Source organism: Schistocerca americana, chromosome 7, assembly GCF_021461395.2.
Source record: "Schistocerca americana isolate TAMUIC-IGC-003095 chromosome 7, iqSchAmer2.1, whole genome shotgun sequence".
NCBI classification, from domain to species: Eukaryota; Metazoa; Arthropoda; class Insecta; order Orthoptera; family Acrididae; genus Schistocerca; species Schistocerca americana.
This window is the reverse complement of record NC_060125.1, coordinates 337,385,713-337,398,346: the sequence shown is the minus strand read 5'-3', so window position 1 is coordinate 337,398,346 and position 12,634 is coordinate 337,385,713. Positions and strand designations below refer to the sequence as shown.

The 12,634-nt window shown below is 42.4% G+C and overlaps 1 non-coding gene across 1 annotated transcript; it reads right to left on the bottom strand.

Moving 5' to 3' along the window:
- Positions 1 to 12,130: 12,130 nt before the first annotated feature.
- Positions 12,131 to 12,205, bottom strand: Trnas-aga. Its single transcript has one exon. It is a non-coding gene; the product is annotated as a tRNA-Ser (tRNA).
- Positions 12,206 to 12,634: the final 429 nt, after the last annotated feature.

The following is a 12,634-nucleotide window of genomic DNA, read 5'->3' as shown; positions in this document are numbered from 1 at the left end:
GAAAGAGAAACATATGTTATCTCCGATTTTTATTTAGATATACAAGCTGGTACTAAATAACTTGATGTAACGCTTATGTATTACGTAGCGTACCCGGAAATGAAGAGTGTGCGCCGGTGGAAAACGTTTCTGCCTAATTTAGCTGATGAAATATAATCGGCTGAACAGACTTTCATGGAAAGTACCTAAGAACCATATAGACGAAACTAGCTCTCAAATTAAAAAGAAAAAGCTCCATTAATATCGAAGCTTTCGTTTGGAAGCTACAATGCTACGGACAGATACAAAGATATACTTCAAAAGACAAAATCATCATTGTTGGTCAACCGTAAAAGATAAACATATGTTCTCACAGACTTTTTATTTAGTTCTTTTTGAGCTATACAATCTGGTGCCACGTAACTTGAGGTAGTTTTTTGTATTACGTACCTAATATCAAGAACGTGCGCTAGCGGAAAACATATTTGCCTCATTTACCAGATGAAATCTAAGCGGATGAATAGACATTCATGGAACATAGCTAAGAATTCCCGACTAAACCAGCTTAAAAAAAGTTAAGATGGGGTCGTTCGTTTGGGAGCTACTATGTCACAGACAGACACGTAGATACACAGGTTATACTTATAACACCCCTCTAATTGCGTCGGGGTTGAAAAGGAGAGAGAAGATTCTTTTAGACATTTTAATGACCATGTTTCGTCCAGACGAATGGATACGGTGGTAAGAACATGTGGAGAAAAGGATGTTAACGATACCTTATACAAAGATGTCAGCAGTATTCATTAAGGATTTGTATTGGATATTTTAGGCATATATGGACACTACGCTCCAGAGAAAATTATAGTCGATTGCACTATAAGCATACAGAAATCCTTTTGAAAATTTCATATTATAAGAGTGTAAGCGTAATAGTTTCAGACTAGATTATATGGAAAAATTGTAAATGAGAGAGTCGTGCTATGGAAAGTGGGCGAAGAAGAATAGAACGGTTTCCGCACCGGATGATTTTGTCTGAAACTCCCATGGAACAAAGACTGGACAGGAATTTAGACAAAGGTTTCCTTTGATCTTAAGAAAGTTTATAATGGCGTTTCCCTCAGGAAATTCTGGACTACAGCGTTGGAGAGTGAGCTGTTTACACGTCAAAGCTGTTGGTGTCTCACACAGTGGCACGACTTACAGAATTCAACTGGATAGAAAAGTGTCTGTAGAGACTTAAGCGACCAAAGCTTTACGGCAAAAATGTACGATGCGGTCTACATTATTTAGAATATTCTTGATTTCATTCTTAAGATAATGGAAACGTTCCTGCCGTAAGATGGGTGTGCCTATAAGTGCCATTGCGTGAAAAGAGCGGCAGGTCTGATGCTAACAGTTTCTGTCAAATATCACTACTGATAGCTTTATCCAAAATTCTTGGAAAAGTAATGCGTTCCAGAGCAGCTTAACATATTTGTAAAATGTCCGTTCGTTTTTCAGAAAAGCTTTTCAACAGAAAATGCTACATTTGGTTTCACTCATCGCACATGAAATGCTTTGAACAGCCGAGCGCACTCATTAGGATTCTTTTGTGTTCTATCAAGCATTTGACTGTGTCAATCATGAAATTCTTCTAGGTAAGCTAGGTAAGCTAGGTAAGCTTGTGATATGATTGGGAAAGTGCACTGATGGTTTGGTTCATATTGAACTGTAAGGATGCAAAAGAATGAAACTAACAGTAAAGACACTCTTCAAAAATCATCAGAGTCCTGTAAGTGGGAGGTATCAAGAACGGTGTCCAACAGGGCTCTGTCGTGGTCCCTTATTGTTCATAACACCTATTATTGAGTTGCCGCTCTATATTCATGAAGATGCAAAGCTAATTCTTTTTGCTGATGATTCAGGTTTAATAATCACACCCAGTAAACAAGAATCAGCTGAGAAAATTGTAAATATTGCCTTTCAGAAAACTATTAAGTGGTTCCCTGCAAATACACTCTCATTAAATTTTGAGAAAATACAGTTCATACAATTCTGTACAGTACATGACAGAACGCCATTCATAAATATAGACTTTTAACAGAAATCTGTTTCTAAGGCAGAATATTAAAAATTTCTGCGTGTGTGTATTGATGAGAAACTGAATTGGAACAAAGACATTGATGATCTGCTGAAACGGCTAGGTTCAGCTGCTTGTGCCATTAAGATTATTGCGAACGCTGGTGATAAACATATCAGTAAATTAGCCTACTATGCCTATTTTCATTCACTGCTTTCATATGGCATCATATTCTGGGATAATTCATAGATAATTAATAGAAAAAGTATTCATTGCACAAAAGCGTGAAATCAGGATTATAGCTGGAGCCCACCCAAGACCATCTTGTAGACATTTATTTAAGGGACTAGGGTTATCCACATTACCTTCACAAAGGTACATTCACTTTGCTATTAATAATCCATCCCAATTCAAAAATAATAATGAAGTGGAAAGCTACAACACTGGAAGAAAGTATTATCTTCACTATGTTCAGCTAAATCTAACTTTGGCATGGAAAAGCACCCCTTATTAAACTACCACAAAAGCCTTTGATCATTTATCAAATAGCATTAAAAGTCTGAAGATACGCAACCAGCATTTAGAAACATATTAAAAGAATGTCTTAATGACAACTCCTTTTAATCAGTAGATGAAGTTTTAGATACGAAGTAGTATGAGGTCCATCCATTGTAAAGAGTTCTTTTCCAGTAGTGTTGCTGTATTCCAAAACGGCAGGGTCCTTGTTGATATGGCTTGCATTGTTTATGATGCATTTTGCGACCACAAGAATGAAATTTCCCATTGTGACCTGGTAGTCAAAGAGAAGCAGGATAAGGCAACGATTGTGGATGGGGCCGTAATCAGCTACCGTTGGCTATAGTAAACACATACACTTTATTTGAGGAAATAATTTTCAACAGTCAAAAAAATGGTCCAAATGGCTGTGAGCACTATGGGACTTAACTTCTGAGGTGATCAGTCCCCTAGAACTTAGAACTACTTAAACCTAAAACTAACGTAAGGACATCACACACATCCATGCCCGAGGCAGGGTTAGAACCTGCGACCGTAGCGGTCGCGCTGTTTCACACTGTAGCGCCTAGAACCGCTCGGACACCCCGGCCGGCTTCAACAGTCATTTTAAAGGAATTTACTACACTGACGGCTGAAGGCCTTGCTTAGAAAGAATTCAAAATTATTTGTCGGCTGAAAGCCACAAGCAACTTCAGAATACTCAACAGCTGAAGGCCTGAATTACAAGTGAGGGAAACAGTTACACGTTAACACATACTAAGATATTTTCTTCTTAAACAATCAAAAAACTGTAACAAGCTATAGTAACGGCTGAAGGCCTTATTCAGAAATAATTGTAAATTATTAGTCGGCTGAAGGCCACGTGCAATGTTACAAACAATTAACGGCTGAATGCCTGAATTACAAGTGAGGAAGGCAATTACACGTTAAAACGTATAGGTAAATTTTAAACAATTACGACAACTTGACCAAGTAAGATGGCATGATCCACAGACAGTGCTCCACTGATCAACCTGAGGAAGGTCACTACAGCTGTGCAAGCGGTGAGACTGGCAGCCAAGAGTAATGTTCGTCTAAGAAGTGCAACTCAAACTAGAGACGGTCTAAACGCCGATCAACCCTCTCACTGAATCCACCTAACGCCAGATAACCAGTACAACGATGGAATAATTCAGGTGAGGGCAAAGTGACAGATAGCACTGCGTCTCCAGGATCTGGTGTTTGAAACACTAAAACGCAGAAGGAACCACTATAACCAAGGTAGAAAAAGAAAACAATTATCCATACCCCAATCAAGGAAGCTGTCAAATTACACGCCATCCCAGACAGCATCGGCAAGACGAGGAAAAGAACACTGCCGCAAATTACGCTAACCTCCAGGGCAGGTAACTGGGGCGTTAGCAGCCACTAGGCAATAAGATACCACTGGCTACACTTCATCAATAACAACACCAAATTCAAACTAATATCAAGCAGTAGAAGACGGCTAATTGCTTGCGCCACTCTGACAGACTCCACTTGTTACAGTTGGTCTCACCGACCATGGGAGCAGCAACACGCAAACAACAGCGAGATCTCAAACAGTGGAGGTTTCACTACTGGATAAGGTTTACTCAACTTCAAACAACCTGGGTTCGGTCGTCGGCTACAGCCCCTCAATCCGACAGGGCCTGCACGCCACCAGTGGTCCCGGCCTGCCCTCGCGCTGTGGACGTCCTCGCTGCTCCGTCCGAAGCCGAACTGCCTGACACACACAACGACCTGGAAATACAAGCGGTCGCACCACAGACGGTACCACAGTACTGGCTATCGATAACCACTGCTGCTGCCACTTGCGACCAACAATACTAGCAAACTCAGTGGCGCCATTAACACACGAAGAAAACGAGATGCCCTACCGCTGTGACAAGACGCCAAGTTATGATTGGCAACAACGTGAGTTGCACACGGCTCACCCATGTCCCCTGGCAATGACAATCTCTGTGGTCTACGTTTGAGAGAAGACTGCGTGATCGCTATTTACCGTCGTCGTTACCTGAACTGCTCGTTGCTTTTCTAGAAGAATTTTATAGAGTTCCCTTAAGAAGCCTAGACGATCTGTATATATCCATTCCGAGACGACTGAAAGCTGTTTTGAATGCCAGCGGTTCTCCTATTCTGTCTTGGGCAAGGTTATATGTTGAGTATTTGGTTTTCCACATCTTTTCCGACCCATGTAAGAGCACGTTATTGCATCTTTCTTTTAAGATGTCTCAGAGTTCCAAGGTTTAAACGTAAATTATTTAAAAGTAAAACAGCCCTTGTCAATCCTGATTCTCTCTCTTGGGCAAAGTGCTAGATCTATCTCCGGTTTCTTCTTGAATGTCGATCGTAGATGTTCAAGCTCATCTCTTAAATAAGTCGGTTCACAAATTTTGTGCACGTTGTTCACCAAGGTTTTAATCACACCTCTTTTTTGTCTGCCATGTTACTTGGAATTTTTGTGCAAATAACGGTCAATATGCGTAGCTTTCCTGTATATCATAAGGCCCAACGTCCTTTCCCCTCGCTTGACAACACACAAAGCTTCGAAATTCAGTTGGCCATTAATATCAGTCTCCGTAGTAAACTGTATTTTAGGACAGATAGTGCTGAGATGTATTAGGAAGGCATAGATTACTGTACCGTGTGTCCAAAATACGAAAGAATCATCGACCACCTGGCTGGTCCTTTACTGGCAGTCTTCAACATCTACTGTTCAAAGTTCTCCATAAATAAATAGGCCGCAGCCATAATAAGAGGACTGGCCGCAGCCACCCCGTCATTCCCCGGAAGGGACGCTGGGCAATGGGGATATATATGAAAGCCACACATGTTGATCGTTACCTGCACAAAGATTCCAACCACTATCGCAGACAAAAAAGAGGTTTCATTAAAACCTTGGTGGACAGAACGCACAAAATTTGTGAACCGATTTATTTAAAACATGAGTTTGAACATCTACGGTCAACATTAAAGAAGAATGGTTATTCGAACAAGGAGACAGGGCGAGCGCTTTGCCCTAGGGAGAGAATTAGTATCGATAAGGAACGACGGCCGCCCGAAAGGAAAGTTTTCCTTAAGTTATCAATACGATTACAGATTGCATTGGGAAAGTGTTGAGCAAGTATGGTGTGTAAATTATCGCAAGAGCCAGCAAGCAGATAAAATAAAATTTAAGAGCGGCAAGAGATATACGAGATCTTTTACCCACATCGAGCGTATACGAAAATGGTTGCAGTTGTGAGCTGTTTTATGTAGGTACCACAAAAAGAAGTGTTAAGTCCCATCTGTTTTTAACAGAAGAGCAATTGCCATCTAGGACATACGGATAAATCGGACATAGCGGAAAATCTTTACCTAGAGGGTGATCATGAAATAAAGCTCACTGAGACGAGTGTCACATCGAAAATATGGTTTCTATAGAGAGACTGTTGAGATTTGTGAACACCGTAATAATTTTAACAGGAAAAAGGAAGGTGTTAAGTAAGATAAAATTTGGACATTGTGGCGTAATAATGACGATCGATTATTTTCAGTAAACACTGTTGGCACTGCCGGAGATAATCTTGTGGCTGACGTCAGGTGATGGACTGTGGTGCCCTCTGCGCTGCCCATATATTCTGCACTCCCTCGAATTCGCCACTTCTCTGATGATGTCTCCCGTAGTCGAATAGAAAACTTTAGGAGAAAGTTTTACACGTCCACCACGGCCTATTAGCCCGGACGTTTTAAGTGATGTCAGTACCAGCCATTAAATCCAGCTTTCTATGATCCTCATTGCAGTGTTTGCAGAACGACGTACTGGGTGCCGCCATACCGCCTCGTTTCTGCTTCTCGCTCTGGCTCTGCTCGCTGTGAAGCAATGACTTACGAGGGATGTCTGCTTTTGCAGTACTGGTAGTGGAACCATTCGCATCCCCTACATTACGGTAGTGACACATAACTTTAGTCGTACACGGTCCTTTTACCTTAGTGTAATAGATTCGACAAGTTATTGATGTACGCGGGAATAGGGTTGCTGCTGAATTATAATTGCACACAAACTTAGTTAACTCATTGTGAATATGTTCAGCTTTGCATAGAACCACTATCCATATACTGTACAGAAGTAGCAAGGAACCGGCTCCTGGTCATTAGGACAACACAGGCCGTCCTGTACTTCCAACCTTCAGCATCAAGCACTCCAACTGTCAGCCGCCAACCACAACGTGGCGCCACAGGCGCCCTCATCCTGACCATCCTGTTTCATTGCTCTACAACACTCTCTTCTTCAGTCACCAGTATACCAGTAGTCATCCACTCCTCCATACATACCGGATTACTATACCAGAGGGCCAGCAGCCAACTGGCAGTTGTCGTCCCAGGTGCGTACTCCCAACTTCGCAGCTCTGTTCCTGCCCGACCAACTGCCTGAGTGCGAGACACCACAAGCTGGTCATACGTCTTCCTTACAGGGTTGCTCGCTATGTTGTCAGCTTACTGCCCGTGAATCGTCCTCCCAGACGTGTGCCCAAAGACCTGATGGTACTACTGCAATCTGACCAACCCAGGATCAGCCACTGCTGGAAGAAGATAACACTGAACAGTGCTCCCATTATGCTTCTGAAGCCACTACGAAATGTTGTCCATAATCTGCCACCCATTGTCCCGACGGCAATTTGTGGCTGGTCCGCTGTCACACTTCAGGAAGGAAGGAAGTAAGGGTTTAGCGTCCCATGTTATTATAAACGGTGCAGAAGTTTTGGTTATTTCTAGAATGGGGAAGGAAACCGGCCTCGCCCTTTCAAGAGAACCATCCCAGAATTTGCCTGAAGCGATTTAGGGAAATCACGGAAAACCTAAATCTGGATGGCCAGATGCTGATTTGAACCATCGTCCTCCTGAATGCCAGCCCAGTGTGCTAACCAGTGCGCCAATTCGCTCAGTGTCACACTACTGGCGCCTTCCTGCTGTTACTCTTCTAGCTAGCTGACTCGAGTCGGCTCTGTGGTCGGTTGTTGTGCTGCCTTGCACACTTTCTACTGTGGCAGGAATGCTTTACCAGACCTGGCGACCTGGCGGCAACTACAAAGAAGAGCTGGACATTAACTGAGCCATGTGCCGCTAAACCACAGCGCAGGCCCATTTTCTGTTCATCCGGGATTAGGTCGCAAATCAGTTCTGGCCTTACCATTTCTTCCTAGGTCTTCTCGCAGTTCGTCTTCCGATAGGCTTGTATTCCATGGTTTATCGAGGGATTCTGTGAAGTGACGTACGCAATACCGCTCTTCCCAATTCTGCTTTTGTTGGCTTACTTCTTCAGTTAACTGCTGTAACCCCAGTTCTTTCCTTACTTCTTCTTTTCTCCTGTCTTTTGCAACTTTTCACTGATCGAAAGAACTTCATTTCTGATGTCTGATTAGATAATACTGTGAGTAGTGCTGCGCTATCACAAAATTTTATTAGCGTTTCTCTTCTGTTTTTATACTTTCAGATTGTTACTATAATGCCATGTGTGTGATGATAGATGTTAATTTTACTATTTATTTTTTCTTCTTCAACAGTTGCGCCACATCCTACATACTGGAAACGGGACATCAGTTGCATTATTATGTCGCTGACGAATACCTTAGTCCTTTGGGTCTATTTTCCTAAAGAGGCCGTTTCCTTTGTTTTTGCTGTTGGTATCTTCAGATTACAGCGCTGGTGACAGACAACAGCATTTCCTGACTCCATGGTTGACCGCTGTTTTTGGTCAGTATCAGTTATTTCGGAGGTTTTATGTAACTCTTGGAATACCTGTAACAAGTATCTGGGGAAATTTCTTTGGCCATTGTTGACCAGAACTTCTTCCTGTGGATGCAATCAAATACTTGATCATAGTCTTCTGAATGTTTCATATAAAATCTGCAGCAAAGTAATTTACGAAAGGCTTCGAAACATCTCTTACTCAGTTTTATTAGAAAAACAAGGAGGCTTCCGTAATGGAAGAATCTGACCCGACGATGTTTAAGCTTTAAAACAAATTTCATGGCACAAGTTACTAATGAGGTTTTCCTACTAGGAAACCATAAAATTTCAATCGCCTAGTTTCACTCCTTCCCAAAAGTGTTGAATCCGATATGGATGGTAAATAATAGAGGATGTGCCTTGTACTGTCCACCATATTTTTCTGTGTAGAACACTGACACATATATAACATCTGCATGTACTTGTTGAAGGCCTCCGTTCTATCAGCTGAATAACATATTCTAGTTCATGCACATACAAGTCATTTGCACGTTCAGAACAGATACGTTCGTTCGGCACTGCACCAGCCTCCCCAATTTAATGATCTACCGCATTTTCTACAAGCAGCAGCAACAGCGCTCCCACTGTACAGGATGAGTTTTTAATCTTGAGACAACAGAATATCCCAAAAACAACGTATACCTGATGAATAATTTTTAAAATACTATTCGGCGATAGCAATGTTGGTTCTCCCTGTCTCTTCTCTAGAGGGTGTGACGAGAGGGCAGGCCGGCCGAAGTGGCCGTGCGGTTAAAGGCGCTGCAGTCTGGAACCGCAAGACCGCTACGGTCGCAGGTTCGAATCCTGCCTCGGGCATGGATGTTTGTGATGTCCTTAGGTTAGTTAGGTTTAACTAGTTCTAAGTTCTAGGGGACTAATGACCTCAGCAGTTGAGTCCCATAGTGCTCAGAGCCATTTGAACCATTTTTTTCGAGAGGGCAGTTTTGAAATCTTAAATTTGAACATCCAGTTTTTATTGTGGAATCGAATTCTACGACAAAAATATGAAACGTTTGTATGTACTACTTTTGCTGTTGCGTTGTAGATGGCATTGTAATCTTCAAATAGCACAACTGTGTTTCAAAACGGCATTATGTGGAAGAAATGCATTGGATAAAAAATGTAGACACAGACGTATGTGGCAATCGAGTAGGTGTTATGCTTTTTCTCTGTGTAGCAGTTTTCAAAAGTCCATTCAATAATAATTAGACTTTATCTCATTGCGTGCACGTCGTCGCTCACTTCTTAAATACGTTCCTTCAGATTTCATATTGGACAGAATGAAGGCTGTTACAATGGAAGGAAAATTGAATTGGTCCACGTTGATGGAGAAAGTGGTAGGAGTGTGAGTAATGGTATAACCAATCATGCTCAAAGTTTTCCAAACTGTGTGCGATCATGTGTTTCTTTTTGTCGGGCAATACGGCAGTTCTCCGTCGATGGGACTGCACAACCTCGAAAATCAACCAGCTGCTGCAGAGAATAATGAAATTGCGATTTTAGCTGCAGTGAATCATAGCCCCCCCCCCCCCCCCCCCCCCCCAATGTTACCAAGTTGCAACTAAGATGTGATTCGGGATTTACAAGGCAAACTCCCTATTGCACCACCTTCTGGGTTAGTGGTAAGATGACACAGTGGATAACCCGCAAAGTATTGAACACAGATAAAGCATGAAAACAGGAAAAATGGGTAAAGAGGGGATACTGAACTGTGAAGAAAGACGCAAAAGCGAAACGGCAAACGGTCCAAGTGCGACATGTGTAACACCGATCGCGTTTAAAAAGCACTAGTGTGTGAGAGGTCTGTGCAGCATCCCACTTCCTCTCACTAGTCATCACATTTACTTGCGACGGTAATATGTCATTACATGACTTATATTCTATAACCAATGTGTAGCACAGCATTGCCATGACTACATAAGGAGAACACACTCGTCTACGACCGGACTAAAAGATCGTAATTCTGTAAAAAAAAAAAAAAAAAAAAAAAAAAAAAAAAAAAAAAAAAAAAAAAAAAAAAAAAAAAAGTAGGCACGAGGGAGATTCGAACGCGGATCTCCTGCCTCGCAGTGCTGCACTACTGTGATCATACAGCCGCGACGCAGTGGCAATCCGCTTGACGTTACACATCACGACCTTGGTCCGTTCACGGTTCCTATTTGCCTTGTTGTTTCTCGGTTCGGTATACCTTCTTCCTGTGTTCATTCTTAATCTGTGTTCAGTTTCTGACTGGCTATCCATTGGGCCATCTTACCGCTAAATTTGAGGGAGTTCGATCGGTAGTTTCCCTTGTTAGTAAGACTACTGTTATCCATCTTTTGAAACTTAGAAAATATCTTCCGTTACATGTTTACCTCCATTAAAAACTTCATGTCAATGCTTTACAGAGAAGAGTACCATGTTGTCAATGGTCTGTTCAGGAAATACAGAGAGTCCCATGTACTGTGCTCGAATATTGTTTCTGCCTAGTCGATCTTCACTAACCACAGTACGATTAATCAATACAACAAACCCACAGTGGTTACGCCAAGTTCAAACGTGGATGTTTGGTCCACAATAATTAGTGACCCACTGATTGGTGCATTCTTTACCGATCGCACCTTAAATGGTGACTAGTATCGAACAGCCCTGGAGAGTGATGTTCAAGTACTGTCTGCTGATCTTCCCTGGGACTTGCGAGGAACAATGTGGTTTCAAAATGTGGTTGTCTCGCATAATATTGTGTAGCAGCGCGGGAAGTATAAAATTACGTGTACCATCGGTGGTGGATTGGAGTAGATGTCAATTGCCTTGGTCGGAAAATTCGTCAGATCTTAACTTCGCCTGATTTTGTTTGTGGGGTTACTTGAAGGGCAAAGTTTTTAATGAAGTGGGAATAACCAGCGATAAAATTCAGCGTATCACAAATGCAAGTCAGAATACTACATCGGAAACACTTCTCAATTGTATAGAATCATTCAATGTGCGGATAAACAACTGCATCGAAGTGGGTGGTGACATTTTTGAACACTCATTATCAAATAATTCCTACAAACTAGCGCCCCGTTGGTGAGAGATCAGAGGGACATCTCAGACAAACATCACGTTGGTGAGGGTGCACCTCAAACGCGCACCCCTTGGCGAGAGGTGAGAGAACATACCTCAGGCCAGCCTCTTTCACGATTACTGAAAACGTCTGTATTTATTTTTAATCCTATACAGATTTCTCGAGATAGTATAATTTTGGAGTTCTGTTGATTTTTGTCTATTACAACGCCATCCGTCACGCAAGGAAAGGAAGTGTTACGTACTTGAGTTAGATATCTTTCCCGTAGAATTCAAACCTGCAATGAAAACGGGATGTCGCATCTCGTGGTCGTGCGGTAGCGTTCTCGCTTCCCACGCCCGGGTTCCCGGGTTCGATTCCCGGCGGGGTCAGGGATTTTCTCTACCTCGTGATGGCTGGGTGTTGTGTGCTGTCCTTAGGTTAGTTAGGTTTAAGTAGTTCTAAGTTCTAGGGGACTGATGACCACAGCAGTTGAGTCCCATAGTGCTCAGAGCCATTTGAACCAAAACGGGATATTCCAATCTAAGATTTCAAAGATGCCCCCCGTCCCCCACCAATGCAGGTTGGATTGGGGTTTCAACATTAGTATCGCCTGATAGAATTTTTAAAATTATTGAACAGGTGTTTATCCATTTTTTAATCCGATGCGTAGTTTTTGAGTACTTCTTTGTCTAGAACGAAATGTTCACTCTACAGCGGAGTGTGCGTTGATACGAAACTTCTTGGCAGATTAAAACTGTGTGCCGGACCGAGACTCGAACTCAGGACCTTTGCCTTTCTAGGGCAAGTGCTCTACCAACTGAGCTACCCAAGCACGACTCACGCCCCGTCCTCACAGCTTTACTTCCACCAGTACCTCGTCTCCTACCTTCCAATGTTCACAGAAGCTCTCCTGCTAAGTTTGGAATGTAGGAGACGAGGTACTGGCGGCATTAAAGCTGTGAGGACGAGGCGTGAGTCATGTTTGGGTAGCTCAGTTGGTAAAGCACTTGCCCGCGAAAGGTGAAGGTCCCGAGTCGAGTCTCTGTCCGGCACACAGTTTTAATCTGCCAGGAAGTTTCATACTTCTTTGTCTCAAGATAAAAAAATCTCCCTGTACAGTCCGCTTACAGAGGTTATATAGGCGTGTTCAGTAATTATAAATACTAAATGTACAGTAGTACTCACAACAAATCATGATCACAAGTGAAAAAATTCATTTATCTACAGTCGCGCTAAACTTCTCAACTTCAACTTCAAAACAA